The sequence below is a fragment of the Euprymna scolopes genome, chromosome 25 (genome assembly GCF_053919585.1).
Source record: "Euprymna scolopes isolate OS-2025 chromosome 25, ASM5391958v1, whole genome shotgun sequence".
Classification (NCBI taxonomy): Eukaryota; Metazoa; Mollusca; class Cephalopoda; order Sepiida; family Sepiolidae; genus Euprymna; species Euprymna scolopes.
The window spans coordinates 56,001,496-56,025,648 of NC_136506.1; positions in this window are offsets into that span (position 1 = coordinate 56,001,496).

Below are 24,153 nucleotides of genomic sequence, written 5' to 3' on the forward strand. Positions count from 1 at the left end.
CTGAAGACCGGTTGGCCGCTACATTTGATGATCGGTGTTTATATGTGGAAACTTGCACTAAACACAGCAATAATCCTAATAATTTGATTGTATAGCAATAATTCCTATTAAATTAACACTCGCATGTAGTGATGAAGATGTAACCTCACTTTCACAGTTTTCAATCATGTCCTTAGGAGGCTTCTGTCGTACCGCGGTGATGATGTGGAAAGGTAACCTCACTTTCAGTGTAAACTCTTCTCCCAATAATTTGATTTGTGTTCAGTGTAAGCAAAAATTTCTATTTTAAACGATGATTCCTGAAGTGGGGTTCATTTTGAACATTCGAGGACTTCTCCGATTCACATGCGATGATCATTTTTGAGATAATACCTCACTTTCACTAAACTCAGCTACTTATCCCAATGATTTGATTGTGTCCAGTTTAAGCGATGATCCCTGATATTGATTTTTGGAAGGACCACAGAGATTGGTCGCTTCATTTGATGATCATTCTTGAAATGTGGGAAAGGTAACCTCACATTCACTAAACACAGCAATAATCCTAATAAATTGATTGTATTATTGTAGAAATGTTACCTCACTTTCACAGTTTTCACAGTTTTCGATCATGTCCTCAAAATTAGTGAACCATCTTGGGAAACTTCCGTCGTACCGCGTTGATGTGATATAATGATTGTAGAAACGTAGAAAGGTAACCTCACTTTCACTAAACACAGCTTATCCCAATTATTTCATTGTGTCCAGTTTAAGCGATGATTCCTGATATTGATTTTTGAAAGGACCACAGAGATTTGTAAAACCGAAGACCGATTAGTCGCTTCATTTGATGATCATTGTTGAAATGTGGGAAAGGTAACCTCACTTTCACTAAACACACCAATAATCTTGTATTGTTTAATTATTGATATATTCATTATTAGTGATGATGATTGTAGAAAGGTAACCTCACTTTCACAGTTACAAGCAATCATTTTTGTTCGTCATGCATCATTTCCAGTAAATCTATATTATTATTAAATCTGAAGACCGGTTGGCCGCTACATTTGATGATCGGTGTTTATATGTGGAAAGGTAACCTCACTTTCACTAAACACAGCAATAATCCTAATAATTTGATTGTATAGCAATAATTCCTATTAAATTAGCACTCGCATGTAGTGATGAAGATGTAACCTCACTTTCACAGTTTTCAATCATGTCCTTAGGAGGCTTCTGTCGTACCGCGGTGATGATGTGGAAAGGTAACCTCACTTTCAGTGTAAACTCTTCTCCCAATAATTTGATTTGTGTTCAGTGTAAGCAAAAATTTCTATTTTAAACGATGATTCCTGAAGTGGGGTTCATTTTGAACATTCGAGGACTTCTCCGATTCACATGCGATGATCATTTTTGAGATAATACCTCACTTTCACTAAACTCAGCTACTTATCCCAATGATTTGATTGTGTCCAGTTTAAGCGATGATCCCTGATATTGATTTTTGGAAGGACCACAGAGATTGGTCGCTTCATTTGATGATCATTCTTGAAATGTGGGAAAGGTAACCTCACATTCACTAAACACAGCAATAATCCTAATAAATTGATTGTATTATTGTAGAAATGTTACCTCACTTTCACAGTTTTCACAGTTTTCGATCATGTCCTCAAAATTAGTGAACCATCTTGGGAAACTTCCGTCGTACCGCGTTGATGTGATATAATGATTGTAGAAACGTAGAAAGGTAACCTCACTTTCACTAAACACAGCTTATCCCAATTATTTCATTGTGTCCAGTTTAAGCGATGATTCCTGATATTGATTTTTGAAAGGACCACAGAGATTTGTAAAACCGAAGACCGATTAGTCGCTTCATTTGATGATCATTGTTGAAATGTGGGAAAGGTAACCTCACTTTCACTAAACACACCAATAATCTTGTATTGTTTAATTATTGATATATTCATTATTAGTGATGATGATTGTAGAAAGGTAACCTCACTTTCACAGTTACAAGCAATCATTTTTGTTCGTCATGCATCATTTCCAGTAAATCTATATTATTATTAAATCTGAAGACCGGTTGGCCGCTACATTTGATGATCGGTGTTTATATGTGGAAAGGTAACCTCACTTTCACTAAACACAGCAATAATCCTAATAATTTGATTGTATAGCAATAATTCCTATTAAATTAGCACTCGCATGTAGTGATGAAGATGTAACCTCACTTTCACAGTTTTCAATCATGTCCTTAGGAGGCTTCTGTCGTACCGCGGTGATGATGTGGAAAGGTAACCTCACTTTCAGTGTAAACTCTTCTCCCAATAATTTGATTTGTGTTCAGTGTAAGCAAAAATTTCTATTTTAAACGATGATTCCTGAAGTGGGGTTCATTTTGAACATTCGAGGACTTCTCCGATTCACATGCGATGATCATTTTTGAGATAATACCTCACTTTCACTAAACTCAGCTACTTATCCCAATGATTTGATTGTGTCCAGTTTAAGCGATGATCCCTGATATTGATTTTTGGAAGGACCACAGAGATTGGTCGCTTCATTTGATGATCATTCTTGAAATGTGGGAAAGGTAACCTCACATTCACTAAACACAGCAATAATCCTAATAAATTGATTGTATTATTGTAGAAATGTTACCTCACTTTCACAGTTTTCACAGTTTTCGATCATGTCCTCAAAATTAGTGAACCATCTTGGGAAACTTCCGTCGTACCGCGTTGATGTGATATAATGATTGTAGAAACGTAGAAAGGTAACCTCACTTTCACTAAACACAGCTTATCCCAATTATTTCATTGTGTCCAGTTTAAGCGATGATTCCTGATATTGATTTTTGAAAGGACCACAGAGATTTGTAAAACCGAAGACCGATTAGTCGCTTCATTTGATGATCATTGTTGAAATGTGGGAAAGGTAACCTCACTTTCACTAAACACACCAATAATCTTGTATTGTTTAATTATTGATATATTCATTATAAGTGATGATGATTGTAGAAAGGTAACCTTCACTTTCACAGTTACAAGCAATCATTTTTGTTCGTCATGCATCATTTTCAGTAAATCTATATTATTATTAAATCTGAAGACCGGTTGGCCGCTACATTTGATGATCGGTGTTTATATGTGGAAACTTGCACTAAACACAGCAATAATCCTAATAATTTGATTGTATAGCAATAATTCCTATTAAATTAACACTCGCATGTAGTGATGAAGATGTAACCTCACTTTCACAGTTTTCAATCATGTCCTTAGGAGGCTTCTGTCGTACCGCGGTGATGATGTGGAAAGGTAACCTCACTTTCAGTGTAAACTCTTCTCCCAATAATTTGATTTGTGTTCAGTGTAAGCAAAAATTTCTATTTTAAACGATGATTCCTGAAGTGGGGTTCATTTTGAACATTCGAGGACTTCTCCGATTCACATGCGATGATCATTTTTGAGATAATACCTCACTTTCACTAAACTCAGCTACTTATCCCAATGATTTGATTGTGTCCAGTTTAAGCGATGATCCCTGATATTGATTTTTGGAAGGACCACAGAGATTGGTCGCTTCATTTGATGATCATTCTTGAAATGTGGGAAAGGTAACCTCACATTCACTAAACACAGCAATAATCCTAATAAATTGATTGTATTATTGTAGAAATGTTACCTCACTTTCACAGTTTTCACAGTTTTCGATCATGTCCTCAAAATTAGTGAACCATCTTGGGAAACTTCCGTCGTACCGCGTTGATGTGATATAATGATTGTAGAAACGTAGAAAGGTAACCTCACTTTCACTAAACACAGCTTATCCCAATTATTTCATTGTGTCCAGTTTAAGCGATGATTCCTGATATTGATTTTTGAAAGGACCACAGAGATTTGTAAAACCGAAGACCGATTAGTCGCTTCATTTGATGATCATTGTTGAAATGTGGGAAAGGTAACCTCACTTTCACTAAACACACCAATAATCTTGTATTGTTTAATTATTGATATATTCATTATTAGTGATGATGATTGTAGAAAGGTAACCTCACTTTCACAGTTACAAGCAATCATTTTTGTTCGTCATGCATCATTTCCAGTAAATCTATATTATTATTAAATCTGAAGACCGGTTGGCCGCTACATTTGATGATCGGTGTTTATATGTGGAAAGGTAACCTCACTTTCACTAAACACAGCAATAATCCTAATAATTTGATTGTATAGCAATAATTCCTATTAAATTAGCACTCGCATGTAGTGATGAAGATGTAACCTCACTTTCACAGTTTTCAATCATGTCCTTAGGAGGCTTCTGTCGTACCGCGGTGATGATGTGGAAAGGTAACCTCACTTTCAGTGTAAACTCTTCTCCCAATAATTTGATTTGTGTTCAGTGTAAGCAAAAATTTCTATTTTAAACGATGATTCCTGAAGTGGGGTTCATTTTGAACATTCGAGGACTTCTCCGATTCACATGCGATGATCATTTTTGAGATAATACCTCACTTTCACTAAACTCAGCTACTTATCCCAATGATTTGATTGTGTCCAGTTTAAGCGATGATCCCTGATATTGATTTTTGGAAGGACCACAGAGATTGGTCGCTTCATTTGATGATCATTCTTGAAATGTGGGAAAGGTAACCTCACATTCACTAAACACAGCAATAATCCTAATAAATTGATTGTATTATTGTAGAAATGTTACCTCACTTTCACAGTTTTCACAGTTTTCGATCATGTCCTCAAAATTAGTGAACCATCTTGGGAAACTTCCGTCGTACCGCGTTGATGTGATATAATGATTGTAGAAACGTAGAAAGGTAACCTCACTTTCACTAAACACAGCTTATCCCAATTATTTCATTGTGTCCAGTTTAAGCGATGATTCCTGATATTGATTTTTGAAAGGACCACAGAGATTTGTAAAACCGAAGACCGATTAGTCGCTTCATTTGATGATCATTGTTGAAATGTGGGAAAGGTAACCTCACTTTCACTAAACACACCAATAATCTTGTATTGTTTAATTATTGATATATTCATTATTAGTGATGATGATTGTAGAAAGGTAACCTCACTTTCACAGTTACAAGCAATCATTTTTGTTCGTCATGCATCATTTCCAGTAAATCTATATTATTATTAAATCTGAAGACCGGTTGGCCGCTACATTTGATGATCGGTGTTTATATGTGGAAAGGTAACCTCACTTTCACTAAACACAGCAATAATCCTAATAATTTGATTGTATAGCAATAATTCCTATTAAATTAGCACTCGCATGTAGTGATGAAGATGTAACCTCACTTTCACAGTTTTCAATCATGTCCTTAGGAGGCTTCTATCGTACCGCGGTGATGATGTGGAAAGGTAACCTCACTTTCAGTGTAAACTCTTCTCCCAATAATTTGATTTGTGTTCAGTGTAAGCAAAAATTTCTATTTTAAACGATGATTCCTGAAGTGGGGTTCATTTTGAACATTCGAGGACTTCTCCGATTCACATGCGATGATCATTTTTGAGATAATACCTCACTTTCACTAAACTCAGCTACTTATCCCAATGATTTGATTGTGTCCAGTTTAAGCGATGATCCCTGATATTGATTTTTGGAAGGACCACAGAGATTGGTCGCTTCATTTGATGATCATTCTTGAAATGTGGGAAAGGTAACCTCACATTCACTAAACACAGCAATAATCCTAATAAATTGATTGTATTATTGTAGAAATGTTACCTCACTTTCACAGTTTTCACAGTTTTCGATCATGTCCTCAAAATTAGTGAACCATCTTGGGAAACTTCCGTCGTACCGCGTTGATGTGATATAATGATTGTAGAAACGTAGAAAGGTAACCTCACTTTCACTAAACACAGCTTATCCCAATTATTTCATTGTGTCCAGTTTAAGCGATGATTCCTGATATTGATTTTTGAAAGGACCACAGAGATTTGTAAAACCGAAGACCGATTAGTCGCTTCATTTGATGATCATTGTTGAAATGTGGGAAAGGTAACCTCACTTTCACTAAACACACCAATAATCTTGTATTGTTTAATTATTGATATATTCATTATTAGTGATGATGATTGTAGAAAGGTAACCTCACTTTCACAGTTACAAGCAATCATTTTTGTTCGTCATGCATCATTTCCAGTAAATCTATATTATTATTAAATCTGAAGACCGGTTGGCCGCTACATTTGATGATCGGTGTTTATATGTGGAAAGGTAACCTCACTTTCACTAAACACAGCAATAATCCTAATAATTTGATTGTATAGCAATAATTCCTATTAAATTAGCACTCGCATGTAGTGATGAAGATGTAACCTCACTTTCACAGTTTTCAATCATGTCCTTAGGAGGCTTCTATCGTACCGCGGTGATGATGTGGAAAGGTAACCTCACTTTCAGTGTAAACTCTTCTCCCAATAATTTGATTTGTGTTCAGTGTAAGCAAAAATTTCTATTTTAAACGATGATTCCTGAAGTGGGGTTCATTTTGAACATTCGAGGACTTCTCCGATTCACATGCGATGATCATTTTTGAGATAATACCTCACTTTCACTAAACTCAGCTACTTATCCCAATGATTTGATTGTGTCCAGTTTAAGCGATGATCCCTGATATTGATTTTTGGAAGGACCACAGAGATTGGTCGCTTCATTTGATGATCATTCTTGAAATGTGGGAAAGGTAACCTCACATTCACTAAACACAGCAATAATCCTAATAAATTGATTGTATTGTTGTAGAAATGTTACCTCACTTTCACAGTTTTCACAGTTTTCGATCATGTCATCAAAATTAGTGAACCATCTTGGGAAACTTCCGTCGTACCGCGTTGATGTGATATAATGATTGTAGAAACGTAGAAAGGTAACCTCACTTTCACTAAACACAGCTTATCCCAATTATTTCATTGTGTCCAGTTTAAGCGATGATTCCTGATATTGATTTTTGAAAGGACCACAGAGATTTGTAAAACCGAAGACCGATTAGTCGCTTCATTTGATGATCATTGTTGAAATGTGGGAAAGGTAACCTCACTTTCACTAAACACACCAATAATCTTGTATTGTTTAATTATTGATATATTCATTATAAGTGATGATGATTGTAGAAAGGTAACCTTCACTTTCACAGTTACAAGCAATCATTTTTGTTCGTCATGCATCATTTCCAGTAAATCTATATTATTATTAAATCTGAAGACCGGTTGGCCGCTACATTTGATGATCGGTGTTTATATGTGGAAACTTGCACTAAACACAGCAATAATCCTAATAATTTGATTGTATAGCAATAATTCCTATTAAATTAACACTCGCATGTAGTGATGAAGATGTAACCTCACTTTCACAGTTTTCAATCATGTCCTTAGGAGGCTTCTGTCGTACCGCGGTGATGATGTGGAAAGGTAACCTCACTTTCAGTGTAAACTCTTCTCCCAATAATTTGATTTGTGTTCAGTGTAAGCAAAAATTTCTATTTTAAACGATGATTCCTGAAGTGGGGTTCATTTTGAACATTCGAGGACTTCTCCGATTCACATGCGATGATCATTTTTGAGATAATACCTCACTTTCACTAAACTCAGCTACTTATCCCAATGATTTGATTGTGTCCAGTTTAAGCGATGATCCCTGATATTGATTTTTGGAAGGACCACAGAGATTGGTCGCTTCATTTGATGATCATTCTTGAAATGTGGGAAAGGTAACCTCACATTCACTAAACACAGCAATAATCCTAATAAATTGATTGTATTATTGTAGAAATGTTACCTCACTTTCACAGTTTTCACAGTTTTCGATCATGTCCTCAAAATTAGTGAACCATCTTGGGAAACTTCCGTCGTACCGCGTTGATGTGATATAATGATTGTAGAAACGTAGAAAGGTAACCTCACTTTCACTAAACACAGCTTATCCCAATTATTTCATTGTGTCCAGTTTAAGCGATGATTCCTGATATTGATTTTTGAAAGGACCACAGAGATTTGTAAAACCGAAGACCGATTAGTCGCTTCATTTGATGATCATTGTTGAAATGTGGGAAAGGTAACCTCACTTTCACTAAACACACCAATAATCTTGTATTGTTTAATTATTGATATATTCATTATTAGTGATGATGATTGTAGAAAGGTAACCTCACTTTCACAGTTACAAGCAATCATTTTTGTTCGTCATGCATCATTTCCAGTAAATCTATATTATTATTAAATCTGAAGACCGGTTGGCCGCTACATTTGATGATCGGTGTTTATATGTGGAAAGGTAACCTCACTTTCACTAAACACAGCAATAATCCTAATAATTTGATTGTATAGCAATAATTCCTATTAAATTAGCACTCGCATGTAGTGATGAAGATGTAACCTCACTTTCACAGTTTTCAATCATGTCCTTAGGAGGCTTCTGTCGTACCGCGGTGATGATGTGGAAAGGTAACCTCACTTTCAGTGTAAACTCTTCTCCCAATAATTTGATTTGTGTTCAGTGTAAGCAAAAATTTCTATTTTAAACGATGATTCCTGAAGTGGGGTTCATTTTGAACATTCGAGGACTTCTCCGATTCACATGCGATGATCATTTTTGAGATAATACCTCACTTTCACTAAACTCAGCTACTTATCCCAATGATTTGATTGTGTCCAGTTTAAGCGATGATCCCTGATATTGATTTTTGGAAGGACCACAGAGATTGGTCGCTTCATTTGATGATCATTCTTGAAATGTGGGAAAGGTAACCTCACATTCACTAAACACAGCAATAATCCTAATAAATTGATTGTATTATTGTAGAAATGTTACCTCACTTTCACAGTTTTCACAGTTTTCGATCATGTCCTCAAAATTAGTGAACCATCTTGGGAAACTTCCGTCGTACCGCGTTGATGTGATATAATGATTGTAGAAACGTAGAAAGGTAACCTCACTTTCACTAAACACAGCTTATCCCAATTATTTCATTGTGTCCAGTTTAAGCGATGATTCCTGATATTGATTTTTGAAAGGACCACAGAGATTTGTAAAACCGAAGACCGATTAGTCGCTTCATTTGATGATCATTGTTGAAATGTGGGAAAGGTAACCTCACTTTCACTAAACACACCAATAATCTTGTATTGTTTAATTATTGATATATTCATTATTAGTGATGATGATTGTAGAAAGGTAACCTCACTTTCACAGTTACAAGCAATCATTTTTGTTCGTCATGCATCATTTCCAGTAAATCTATATTATTATTAAATCTGAAGACCGGTTGGCCGCTACATTTGATGATCGGTGTTTATATGTGGAAAGGTAACCTCACTTTCACTAAACACAGCAATAATCCTAATAATTTGATTGTATAGCAATAATTCCTATTAAATTAGCACTCGCATGTAGTGATGAAGATGTAACCTCACTTTCACAGTTTTCAATCATGTCCTTAGGAGGCTTCTGTCGTACCGCGGTGATGATGTGGAAAGGTAACCTCACTTTCAGTGTAAACTCTTCTCCCAATAATTTGATTTGTGTTCAGTGTAAGCAAAAATTTCTATTTTAAACGATGATTCCTGAAGTGGGGTTCATTTTGAACATTCGAGGACTTCTCCGATTCACATGCGATGATCATTTTTGAGATAATACCTCACTTTCACTAAACTCAGCTACTTATCCCAATGATTTGATTGTGTCCAGTTTAAGCGATGATCCCTGATATTGATTTTTGGAAGGACCACAGAGATTGGTCGCTTCATTTGATGATCATTCTTGAAATGTGGGAAAGGTAACCTCACATTCACTAAACACAGCAATAATCCTAATAAATTGATTGTATTATTGTAGAAATGTTACCTCACTTTCACAGTTTTCACAGTTTTCGATCATGTCCTCAAAATTAGTGAACCATCTTGGGAAACTTCCGTCGTACCGCGTTGATGTGATATAATGATTGTAGAAACGTAGAAAGGTAACCTCACTTTCACTAAACACAGCTTATCCCAATTATTTCATTGTGTCCAGTTTAAGCGATGATTCCTGATATTGATTTTTGAAAGGACCACAGAGATTTGTAAAACCGAAGACCGATTAGTCGCTTCATTTGATGATCATTGTTGAAATGTGGGAAAGGTAACCTCACTTTCACTAAACACACCAATAATCTTGTATTGTTTAATTATTGATATATTCATTATTAGTGATGATGATTGTAGAAAGGTAACCTCACTTTCACAGTTACAAGCAATCATTTTTGTTCGTCATGCATCATTTCCAGTAAATCTATATTATTATTAAATCTGAAGACCGGTTGGCCGCTACATTTGATGATCGGTGTTTATATGTGGAAAGGTAACCTCACTTTCACTAAACACAGCAATAATCCTAATAATTTGATTGTATAGCAATAATTCCTATTAAATTAGCACTCGCATGTAGTGATGAAGATGTAACCTCACTTTCACAGTTTTCAATCATGTCCTTAGGAGGCTTCTGTCGTACCGCGGTGATGATGTGGAAAGGTAACCTCACTTTCAGTGTAAACTCTTCTCCCAATAATTTGATTTGTGTTCAGTGTAAGCAAAAATTTCTATTTTAAACGATGATTCCTGAAGTGGGGTTCATTTTGAACATTCGAGGACTTCTCCGATTCACATGCGATGATCATTTTTGAGATAATACCTCACTTTCACTAAACTCAGCTACTTATCCCAATGATTTGATTGTGTCCAGTTTAAGCGATGATCCCTGATATTGATTTTTGGAAGGACCACAGAGATTGGTCGCTTCATTTGATGATCATTCTTGAAATGTGGGAAAGGTAACCTCACATTCACTAAACACAGCAATAATCCTAATAAATTGATTGTATTATTGTAGAAATGTTACCTCACTTTCACAGTTTTCACAGTTTTCGATCATGTCCTCAAAATTAGTGAACCATCTTGGGAAACTTCCGTCGTACCGCGTTGATGTGATATAATGATTGTAGAAACGTAGAAAGGTAACCTCACTTTCACTAAACACAGCTTATCCCAATTATTTCATTGTGTCCAGTTTAAGCGATGATTCCTGATATTGATTTTTGAAAGGACCACAGAGATTTGTAAAACCGAAGACCGATTAGTCGCTTCATTTGATGATCATTGTTGAAATGTGGGAAAGGTAACCTCACTTTCACTAAACACACCAATAATCTTGTATTGTTTAATTATTGATATATTCATTATTAGTGATGATGATTGTAGAAAGGTAACCTCACTTTCACAGTTACAAGCAATCATTTTTGTTCGTCATGCATCATTTCCAGTAAATCTATATTATTATTAAATCTGAAGACCGGTTGGCCGCTACATTTGATGATCGGTGTTTATATGTGGAAAGGTAACCTCACTTTCACTAAACACAGCAATAATCCTAATAATTTGATTGTATAGCAATAATTCCTATTAAATTAGCACTCGCATGTAGTGATGAAGATGTAACCTCACTTTCACAGTTTTCAATCATGTCCTTAGGAGGCTTCTATCGTACCGCGGTGATGATGTGGAAAGGTAACCTCACTTTCAGTGTAAACTCTTCTCCCAATAATTTGATTTGTGTTCAGTGTAAGCAAAAATTTCTATTTTAAACGATGATTCCTGAAGTGGGGTTCATTTTGAACATTCGAGGACTTCTCCGATTCACATGCGATGATCATTTTTGAGATAATACCTCACTTTCACTAAACTCAGCTACTTATCCCAATGATTTGATTGTGTCCAGTTTAAGCGATGATCCCTGATATTGATTTTTGGAAGGACCACAGAGATTGGTCGCTTCATTTGATGATCATTCTTGAAATGTGGGAAAGGTAACCTCACATTCACTAAACACAGCAATAATCCTAATAAATTGATTGTATTATTGTAGAAATGTTACCTCACTTTCACAGTTTTCACAGTTTTCGATCATGTCCTCAAAATTAGTGAACCATCTTGGGAAACTTCCGTCGTACCGCGTTGATGTGATATAATGATTGTAGAAACGTAGAAAGGTAACCTCACTTTCACTAAACACAGCTTATCCCAATTATTTCATTGTGTCCAGTTTAAGCGATGATTCCTGATATTGATTTTTGAAAGGACCACAGAGATTTGTAAAACCGAAGACCGATTAGTCGCTTCATTTGATGATCATTGTTGAAATGTGGGAAAGGTAACCTCACTTTCACTAAACACACCAATAATCTTGTATTGTTTAATTATTGATATATTCATTATTAGTGATGATGATTGTAGAAAGGTAACCTCACTTTCACAGTTACAAGCAATCATTTTTGTTCGTCATGCATCATTTCCAGTAAATCTATATTATTATTAAATCTGAAGACCGGTTGGCCGCTACATTTGATGATCGGTGTTTATATGTGGAAAGGTAACCTCACTTTCACTAAACACAGCAATAATCCTAATAATTTGATTGTATAGCAATAATTCCTATTAAATTAGCACTCGCATGTAGTGATGAAGATGTAACCTCACTTTCACAGTTTTCAATCATGTCCTTAGGAGGCTTCTATCGTACCGCGGTGATGATGTGGAAAGGTAACCTCACTTTCAGTGTAAACTCTTCTCCCAATAATTTGATTTGTGTTCAGTGTAAGCAAAAATTTCTATTTTAAACGATGATTCCTGAAGTGGGGTTCATTTTGAACATTCGAGGACTTCTCCGATTCACATGCGATGATCATTTTTGAGATAATACCTCACTTTCACTAAACTCAGCTACTTATCCCAATGATTTGATTGTGTCCAGTTTAAGCGATGATCCCTGATATTGATTTTTGGAAGGACCACAGAGATTGGTCGCTTCATTTGATGATCATTCTTGAAATGTGGGAAAGGTAACCTCACATTCACTAAACACAGCAATAATCCTAATAAATTGATTGTATTGTTGTAGAAATGTTACCTCACTTTCACAGTTTTCACAGTTTTCGATCATGTCATCAAAATTAGTGAACCATCTTGGGAAACTTCCGTCGTACCGCGTTGATGTGATATAATGATTGTAGAAACGTAGAAAGGTAACCTCACTTTCACTAAACACAGCTTATCCCAATTATTTCATTGTGTCCAGTTTAAGCGATGATTCCTGATATTGATTTTTGAAAGGACCACAGAGATTTGTAAAACCGAAGACCGATTAGTCGCTTCATTTGATGATCATTGTTGAAATGTGGGAAAGGTAACCTCACTTTCACTAAACACACCAATAATCTTGTATTGTTTAATTATTGATATATTCATTATTAGTGATGATGATTGTAGAAAGGTAACCTCACTTTCACAGTTACAAGCAATCATTTTTGTTCGTCATGCATCATTTCCAGTAAATCTATATTATTATTAAATCTGAAGACCGGTTGGCCGCTACATTTGATGATCGGTGTTTATATGTGGAAAGGTAACCTCACTTTCACTAAACACAGCAATAATCCTAATAATTTGATTGTATAGCAATAATTCCTATTAAATTAGCACTCGCATGTAGTGATGAAGATGTAACCTCACTTTCACAGTTTTCAATCATGTCCTTAGGAGGCTTCTGTCGTACCGCGGTGATGATGTGGAAAGGTAACCTCACTTTCAGTGTAAACTCTTCTCCCAATAATTTGATTTGTGTTCAGTGTAAGCAAAAATTTCTATTTTAAACGATGATTCCTGAAGTGGGGTTCATTTTGAACATTCGAGGACTTCTCCGATTCACATGCGATGATCATTTTTGAGATAATACCTCACTTTCACTAAACTCAGCTACTTATCCCAATGATTTGATTGTGTCCAGTTTAAGCGATGATCCCTGATATTGATTTTTGGAAGGACCACAGAGATTGGTCGCTTCATTTGATGATCATTCTTGAAATGTGGGAAAGGTAACCTCACATTCACTAAACACAGCAATAATCCTAATAAATTGATTGTATTATTGTAGAAATGTTACCTCACTTTCACAGTTTTCACAGTTTTCGATCATGTCCTCAAAATTAGTGAACCATCTTGGGAAACTTCCGTCGTACCGCGTTGATGTGATATAATGATTGTAGAAACGTAGAAAGGTAACCTCACTTTCACTAAACACAGCTTATCCCAATTATTTCATTGTGTCCAGTTTAAGCGATGATTCCTGATATTGATTTTTGAAAGGACCACAGAGATTTGTAAAACCGAAGACCGATTAGTCGCTTCATTTGATGATCATTGTTGAAATGTGGGAAAGGTAACCTCACTTTCACTAAACACACCAATAATCTTGTATTGTTTAATTATTGATATATTCATTATTAGTGATGATGATTGTAGAAAGGTAACCTCACTTTCACAGTTACAAGCAATCATTTTTGTTCGTCATGCATCATTTCCAGTAAATCTATATTATTATTAAATCTGAAGACCGGTTGGCCGCTACATTTGATGATCGGTGTTTATATGTGGAAAGGTAACCTCACTTTCACTAAACACAGCAATAATCCTAATAATTTGATTGTATAGCAATAATTCCTATTAAATTAGCACTCGCATGTAGTGATGAAGATGTAACCTCACTTTCACAGTTTTCAATCATGTCCTTAGGAGGCTTCTGTCGTACCGCGGTGATGATGTGGAAAGGTAACCTCACTTTCAGTGTAAACTCTTCTCCCAATAATTTGATTTGTGTTCAGTGTAAGCAAAAATTTCTATTTTAAACGATGATTCCTGAAGTGGGGTTCATTTTGAACATTCGAGGACTTCTCCGATTCACATGCGATGATCATTTTTGAGATAATACCTCACTTTCACTAAACTCAGCTACTTATCCCAATGATTTGATTGTGTCCAGTTTAAGCGATGATCCCTGATATTGATTTTTGGAAGGACCACAGAGATTGGTCGCTTCATTTGATGATCATTCTTGAAATGTGGGAAAGGTAACCTCACATTCACTAAACACAGCAATAATCCTAATAAATTGATTGTATTATTGTAGAAATGTTACCTCACTTTCACAGTTTTCACAGTTTTCGATCATGTCCTCAAAATTAGTGAACCATCTTGGGAAACTTCCGTCGTACCGCGTTGATGTGATATAATGATTGTAGAAACGTAGAAAGGTAACCTCACTTTCACTAAACACAGCTTATCCCAATTATTTCATTGTGTCCAGTTTAAGCGATGATTCCTGATATTGATTTTTGAAAGGACCACAGAGATTTGTAAAACCGAAGACCGATTAGTCGCTTCATTTGATGATCATTGTTGAAATGTGGGAAAGGTAACCTCACTTTCACTAAACACACCAATAATCTTGTATTGTTTAATTATTGATATATTCATTATTAGTGATGATGATTGTAGAAAGGTAACCTCACTTTCACAGTTACAAGCAATCATTTTTGTTCGTCATGCATCATTTCCAGTAAATCTATATTATTATTAAATCTGAAGACCGGTTGGCCGCTACATTTGATGATCGGTGTTTATATGTGGAAAGGTAACCTCACTTTCACTAAACACAGCAATAATCCTAATAATTTGATTGTATAGCAATAATTCCTATTAAATTAGCACTCGCATGTAGTGATGAAGATGTAACCTCACTTTCACAGTTTTCAATCATGTCCTTAGGAGGCTTCTATCGTACCGCGGTGATGATGTGGAAAGGTAACCTCACTTTCAGTGTAAACTCTTCTCCCAATAATTTGATTTGTGTTCAGTGTAAGCAAAAATTTCTATTTTAAACGATGATTCCTGAAGTGGGGTTCATTTTGAACATTCGAGGACTTCTCCGATTCACATGCGATGATCATTTTTGAGATAATACCTCACTTTCACTAAACTCAGCTACTTATCCCAATGATTTGATTGTGTCCAGTTTAAGCGATGATCCCTGATATTGATTTTTGGAAGGACCACAGAGATTGGTCGCTTCATTTGATGATCATTCTTGAAATGTGGGAAAGGTAACCTCACATTCACTAAACACAGCAATAATCCTAATAAATTGATTGTATTATTGTAGAAATGTTACCTCACTTTCACAGTTTTCACAGTTTTCGATCATGTCCTCAAAATTAGTGAACCATCTTGGGAAACTTCCGTCGTACCGCGTTGATGTGATATAATGATTGTAGAAACGTAGAAAGGTAACCTCACTTTCACTAAACACAGCTTATCCCAATTATTTCATTGTGTCCAGTTTAAGCGATGATTCCTGATATTGATTTTTGAAAGGACCACAGAGATTTGTAAAACCGAAGACCGATTAGTCGCTTCATTTGATGATCATTGTTGAAATGTGGGAAAGGTAACCTCACTTTCACTAAACACACCAATAATCTTGTATTGTTTAATTATTGATATATTCATTATTAGTGATGATGATTGTAGAAAGGTAACCTCACTTTCACAGTTACAAGCAATCATTTTTGTTCGTCATGCATCATTTCCAGTAAATCTATATTATTATTAAATCTGAAGACCGGTTGGCCGCTACATTTGATGATCGGTGTTTATATGTGGAAAGGTAACCTCACTTTCACTAAACACAGCAATAATCCTAATAATTTGATTGTATAGCAATAATTCCTATTAAATTAGCACTCGCATGTAGTGATGAAGATGTAACCTCACTTTCACAGTTTTCAATCATGTCCTTAGGAGGCTTCTATCGTACCGCGGTGATGATGTGGAAAGGTAACCTCACTTTCAGTGTAAACTCTTCTCCCAATAATTTGATTTGTGTTCAGTGTAAGCAAAAATTTCTATTTTAAACGATGATTCCTGAAGTGGGGTTCATTTTGAACATTCGAGGACTTCTCCGATTCACATGCGATGATCATTTTTGAGATAATACCTCACTTTCACTAAACTCAGCTACTTATCCCAATGATTTGATTGTGTCCAGTTTAAGCGATGATCCCTGATATTGATTTTTGGAAGGACCACAGAGATTGGTCGCTTCATTTGATGATCATTCTTGAAATGTGGGAAAGGTAACCTCACATTCACTAAACACAGCAATAATCCTAATAAATTGATTGTATTGTTGTAGAAATGTTACCTCACTTTCACAGTTTTCACAGTTTTCGATCATGTCATCAAAATTAGTGAACCATCTTGGGAAACTTCCGTCGTACCGCGTTGATGTGATATAATGATTGTAGAAACGTAGAAAGGTAACCTCACTTTCACTAAACACAGCTTATCCCAATTATTTCATTGTGTCCAGTTTAAGCGATGATTCCTGATATTGATTTTTGAAAGGACCACAGAGATTTGTAAAACCGAAGACCGATTAGTCGCTTCATTTGATGATCATTGTTGAAATGTGGGAAAGGTAACCTCACTTTCACTAAACACACCAATAATCTTGTATTGTTTAATTATTGATATATTCATTATTAGTGATGATGATTGTAGAAAGGTAACCTCACTTTCACAGTTACAAGCAATCATTTTTGTTCGTCATGCATCATTTCCAGTAAATCTATATTATTATTAAATCTGAAGACCGGTTGGCCGCTACATTTGATGATCGGTGTTTATATGTGGAAAGGTAACCTCACTTTCACTAAACACAGCAATAATCCTAATAATTTGATTGTATAGCAATAATTCCTATTAAATTAGCACTCGCATGTAGTGATGAAGATGTAACCTCACTTTCACAGTTTTCAATCATGTCCTTAGGAGGCTTCTATCGTACCGCGGTGATGATGTGGAAAGGTAACCTCACTTTCAGTGTAAACTCTTCTCCCAATAATTTGATTTGTGTTCAGTGTAAGCAAAAATTTCTATTTTAAACGATGATTCCTGAAGTGGGGTTCATTTTGAACATTCGAGGACTTCTCCGATTCACATGCGATGATCATTTTTGAGATAATACCTCACTTTCACTAAACTCAGCTACTTATCCCAATGATTTGATTGTGTCCAGTTTAAGCGATGATCCCTGATATTGATTTTTGGAAGGACCACAGAGATTGGTCGCTTCATTTGATGATCATTCTTGAAATGTGGGAAAGGTAACCTCACATTCACTAAACACAGCAATAATCCTAATAAATTGATTGTATTGTTGTAGAAATGTTACCTCACTTTCACAGTTTTCACAGTTTTCGATCATGTCATCAAAATTAGTGAACCATCTTGGGAAACTTCCGTCGTACCGCGTTGATGTGATATAATGATTGTAGAAACGTAGAAAGGTAACCTCACTTTCACTAAACACAGCTTATCCCAATTATTTCATTGTGTCCAGTTTAAGCGATGATTCCTGATATTGATTTTTGAAAGGACCACAGAGATTTGTAAAACCGAAGACCGATTAGTCGCTTCATTTGATGATCATTGTTGAAATGTGGGAAAGGTAACCTCACTTTCACTAAACACACCAATAATCTTGTATTGTTTAATTATTGATATATTCATTATAAGTGATGATGATTGTAGAAAGGTAACCTTCACTTTCACAGTTACAAGCAATCATTTTTGTTCGTCATGCATCATTTCCAGTAAATCTATATTATTATTAAATCTGAAGACCGGTTGGCCGCTACATTTGATGATCGGTGTTTATATGTGGAAACTTGCACTAAACACAGCAATAATCCTAATAATTTGATTGTATAGCAATAATTCCTATTAAATTAACACTCGCATGTAGTGATGAAGATGTAACCTCACTTTCACAGTTTTCAATCATGTCCTTAGGAGGCTTCTGTCGTACCGCGGTGATGATGTGGAAAGGTAACCTCACTTTCAGTGTAAACTCTTCTCCCAATAATTTGATTTGTGTTCAGTGTAAGCAAAAATTTCTATTTTAAACGATGATTCCTGAAGTGGGGTTCATTTTGAACATTCGAGGACTTCTCCGATTCACATGCGATGATCATTTTTGAGATAATACCTCACTTTCACTAAACTCAGCTACTTATCCCAATGATTTGATTGTGTCCAGTTTAAGCGATGATCCCTGATATTGATTTTTGGAAGGACCACAGAGATTGGTCGCTTCATTTGATGATCATTCTTGAAATGTGGGAAAGGTAACCTCACATTCACTAAACACAGCAATAATCCTAATAAATTGATTGTATTATTGTAGAAATGTTACCTCACTTTCACAGTTTTCACAGTTTTCGATCATGTCCTCAAAATTAGTGAACCATCTTGGGAAACTTCCGTCGTACCGCGTTGATGTGATATAATGATTGTAGAAACGTAGAAAGGTAACCTCACTTTCACTAAACACAGCTTATCCCAATTATTTCATTGTGTCCAGTTTAAGCGATGATTCCTGATATTGATTTTTGAAAGGACCACAGAGATTTGTAAAACCGAAGACCGATTAGTCGCTTCATTTGATGATCATTGTTGAAATGTGGGAAAGGTAACCTCACTTTCACTAAACACACCAATAATCTTGTATTGTTTAATTATTGATATATTCATTATTAGTGATGATGATTGTAGAAAGGTAACCTCACTTTCACAGTTACAAGCAATCATTTTTGTTCGTCATGCATCATTTCCAGTAAATCTATATTATTATTAAATCTGAAGACCGGTTGGCCGCTACATTTGATGATCGGTGTTTATATGTGGAAAGGTAACCTCACTTTCACTAAACACAGCAATAATCCTAATAATTTGATTGTATAGCAATAATTCCTATTAAATTAGCACTCGCATGTAGTGATGAAGATGTAACCTCACTTTCACAGTTTTCAATCATGTCCTTAGGAGGCTTCTGTCGTACCGCGGTGATGATGTGGAAAGGTAACCTCACTTTCAGTGTAAACTCTTCTCCCAATAATTTGATTTGTGTTCAGTGTAAGCAAAAATTTCTATTTTAAACGATGATTCCTGAAGTGGGGTTCATTTTGAACATTCGAGGACTTCTCCGATTCACATGCGATGATCATTTTTGAGATAATACCTCACTTTCACTAAACTCAGCTACTTATCCCAATGATTTGATTGTGTCCAGTTTAAGCGATGATCCCTGATATTGATTTTTGGAAGGACCACAGAGATTGGTCGCTTCATTTGATGATCATTCTTGAAATGTGGGAAAGGTAACCTCACATTCACTAAACACAGCAATAATCCTAATAAATTGATTGTATTATTGTAGAAATGTTACCTCACTTTCACAGTTTTCACAGTTTTCGATCATGTCCTCAAAATTAGTGAACCATCTTGGGAAACTTCCGTCGTACCGCGTTGATGTGATATAATGATTGTAGAAACGTAGAAAGGTAACCTCACTTTCACTAAACACAGCTTATCCCAATTATTTCATTGTGTCCAGTTTAAGCGATGATTCCTGATATTGATTTTTGAAAGGACCACAGAGATTTGTAAAACCGAAGACCGATTAGTCGCTTCATTTGATGATCATTGTTGAAATGTGGGAAAGGTAACCTCACTTTCACTAAACACACCAATAATCTTGTATTGTTTAATTATTGATATATTCATTATTAGTGATGATGATTGTAGAAAGGTAACCTCACTTTCACAGTTACAAGCAATCATTTTTGTTCGTCATGCATCATTTCCAGTAAATCTATATTATTATTAAATCTGAAGACCGGTTGGCCGCTACATTTGATGATCGGTGTTTATATGTGGAAAGGTAACCTCACTTTCACTAAACACAGCAATAATCCTAATAATTTGATTGTATAGCAATAATTCCTATTAAATTAGCACTCGCATGTAGTGATGAAGATGTAACCTCACTTTCACAGTTTTCAATCATGTCCTTAGGAGGCTTCTGTCGTACCGCGGTGATGATGTGGAAAGGTAACCTCACTTTCAGTGTAAACTCTTCTCCCAATAATTTGATTTGTGTTCAGTGTAAGCAAAAATTTCTATTTTAAACGATGATTCCTGAAGTGGGGTTCATTTTGAACATTCGAGGACTTCTCCGATTCACATGCGATGATCATTTTTGAGATAATACCTCACTTTCACTAAACTCAGCTACTTATCCCAATGATTTGATTGTGTCCAGTTTAAGCGATGATCCCTGATATTGATTTTTGGAAGGACCACAGAGATTGGTCGCTTCATTTGATGATCATTCTTGAAATGTGGGAAAGGTAACCTCACATTCACTAAACACAGCAATAATCCTAATAAATTGATTGTATTATTGTAGAAATGTTACCTCACTTTCACAGTTTTCACAGTTTTCGATCATGTCCTCAAAATTAGTGAACCATCTTGGGAAACTTCCGTCGTACCGCGTTGATGTGATATAATGATTGTAGAAACGTAGAAAGGTAACCTCACTTTCACTAAACACAGCTTATCCCAATTATTTCATTGTGTCCAGTTTAAGCGATGATTCCTGATATTGATTTTTGAAAGGACCACAGAGATTTGTAAAACCGAAGACCGATTAGTCGCTTCATTTGATGATCATTGTTGAAATGTGGGAAAGGTAACCTCACTTTCACTAAACACACCAATAATCTTGTATTGTTTAATTATTGATATATTCATTATTAGTGATGATGATTGTAGAAAGGTAACCTCACTTTCACAGTTACAAGCAATCATTTTTGTTCGTCATGCATCATTTCCAGTAAATCTATATTATTATTAAATCTGAAGACCGGTTGGCCGCTACATTTGATGATCGGTGTTTATATGTGGAAAGGTAACCTCACTTTCACTAAACACAGCAATAATCCTAATAATTTGATTGTATAGCAATAATTCCTATTAAATTAGCACTCGCATGTAGTGATGAAGATGTAACCTCACTTTCACAGTTTTCAATCATGTCCTTAGGAGGCTTCTGTCGTACCGCGGTGATGATGTGGAAAGGTAACCTTACTTTCAGTGTAAACTCTTCTCCCAATAATTTGATTTGTGTTCAGTGTAAGCAAAAATTTCTATTTTAAACGATGATTCCTGAAGTGGGGTTCATTTTGAACATTCGAGGACTTCTCCGATTCACATGCGATGATCATTTTTGAGATAATACCTCACTTTCACTAAACTCAGCTACTTATCCCAATGATTTGATTGTGTCCAGTTTAAGCGATGATCCCTGATATTGATTTTTGGAAGGACCACAGAGATTGGTCGCTTCATTTGATGATCATTCTTGAAATGTGGGAAAGGTAACCTCACATTCACTAAACACAGCAACAATCCTAATAAATTGATTGTATTATTGTAGAAATGTTACCTCACTTTCACAGTTTTCACAGTTTTCGATCATGTCCTCAAAATTAGTGAACCATCTTGGGAAACTTCCGTCGTACCGCGTTGATGTGATATAATGATTGTAGAAACGTAGAAAGGTAACCTCACTTTCACTAAACACAGCTTATCCCAATTATTTCATTGTGTCCAGTTTAAGCGATGATTCCTGATATTGATTTTTGAAAGGACCACAGAGATTTGTAAAACCGAAGACCGATTAGTCGCTTCATTTGATGATCATTGTTGAAATGTGGGAAAGGTAACCTCACTTTCACTAAACACACCAATAATCTTGTATTGTTTAATTATTGATATATTCATTATTAGTGATGATGATTGTAGAAAGGTAACCTCACTTTCACAGTTACAAGCAATCATTTTTGTTCGTCATGCATCATTTCCAGTAAATCTATATTATTATTAAATCTGAAGACCGGTTGGCCGCTACATTTGATGATCGGTGTTTATATGTGGAAAGGTAACCTCACTTTCACTAAACACAGCAATAATCCTAATAATTTGATTGTATAGCAATAATTCCTATTAAATTAGCACTCGCATGTAGTGATGAAGATGTAACCTCACTTTCACAGTTTTCAATCATGTCCTTAGGAGGCTTCTGTCGTACCGCGGTGATGATGTGGAAAGGTAACCTCACTTTCAGTGTAAACTCTTCTCCCAATAATTTGATTTGTGTTCAGTGTAAGCAAAAATTTCTATTTTAAACGATGATTCCTGAAGTGGGGTTCATTTTGAACATTCGAGGACTTCTCCGATTCACATGCGATGATCATTTTTGAGATAATACCTCACTTTCACTAAACTCAGCTACTTATCCCAATGATTTGATTGTGTCCAGTTTAAGCGATGATCCCTGATATTGATTTTTGGAAGGACCACAGAGATTGGTCGCTTCATTTGATGATCATTCTTGAAATGTGGGAAAGGTAACCTCACATTCACTAAACACAGCAATAATCCTAATAAATTGATTGTATTATTGTAGAAATGTTACCTCACTTTCACAGTTTTCACAGTTTTCGATCATGTCCTCAAAATTAGTGAACCATCTTGGGAAACTTCCGTCGTACCGCGTTGATGTGATATAATGATTGTAGAAACGTAGAAAGGTAACCTCACTTTCACTAAACACAGCTTATCCCAATTATTTCATTGTGTCCAGTTTAAGCGATGATTCCTGATATTGATTTTTGAAAGGACCACAGAGATTTGTAAAACCGAAGACCGATTAGTCGCTTCATTTGATGATCATTGTTGAAATGTGGGAAAGGTAACCTCACTTTCACTAAACACACCAATAATCTTGTATTGTTTAATTATTGATATATTCATTATAAGTGATGATGATTGTAGAAAGGTAACCTTCACTTTCACAGTTACAAGCAATCATTTTTGTTCGTCATGCATCATTTCCAGTAAATCTATATTATTATTAAATCTGAAGACCGGTTGGCCGCTACATTTGATGATCGGTGTTTATATGTGGAAAGGTAACCTCACTTTCACTAAACACAGCAATAATCCTAATAATTTGATTGTATAGCAATAATTCCTATTAAATTAGCACTCGCATGTAGTGATGAAGATGTAACCTCACTTTCACAGTTTTCAATCATGTCCTTAGGAGGCTTCTGTCGTACCGCGGTGATGATGTGGAAAGGTAACCTCACTTTCAGTGTAAACTCTTCTCCCAATAATTTGATTTGTGTTCAGTGTAAGCAAAAATTTCTATTTTAAACGATGATTCCTGAAGTGGGGTTCATTTTGAACATTCGAGGACTTCTCCGATTCACATGCGATGATCATTTTTGAGATAATACCTCACTTTCACTAAACTCAGCTACTTATCCCAATGATTTGATTGTGTCCAGTTTAAGCGATGATCCCTGAT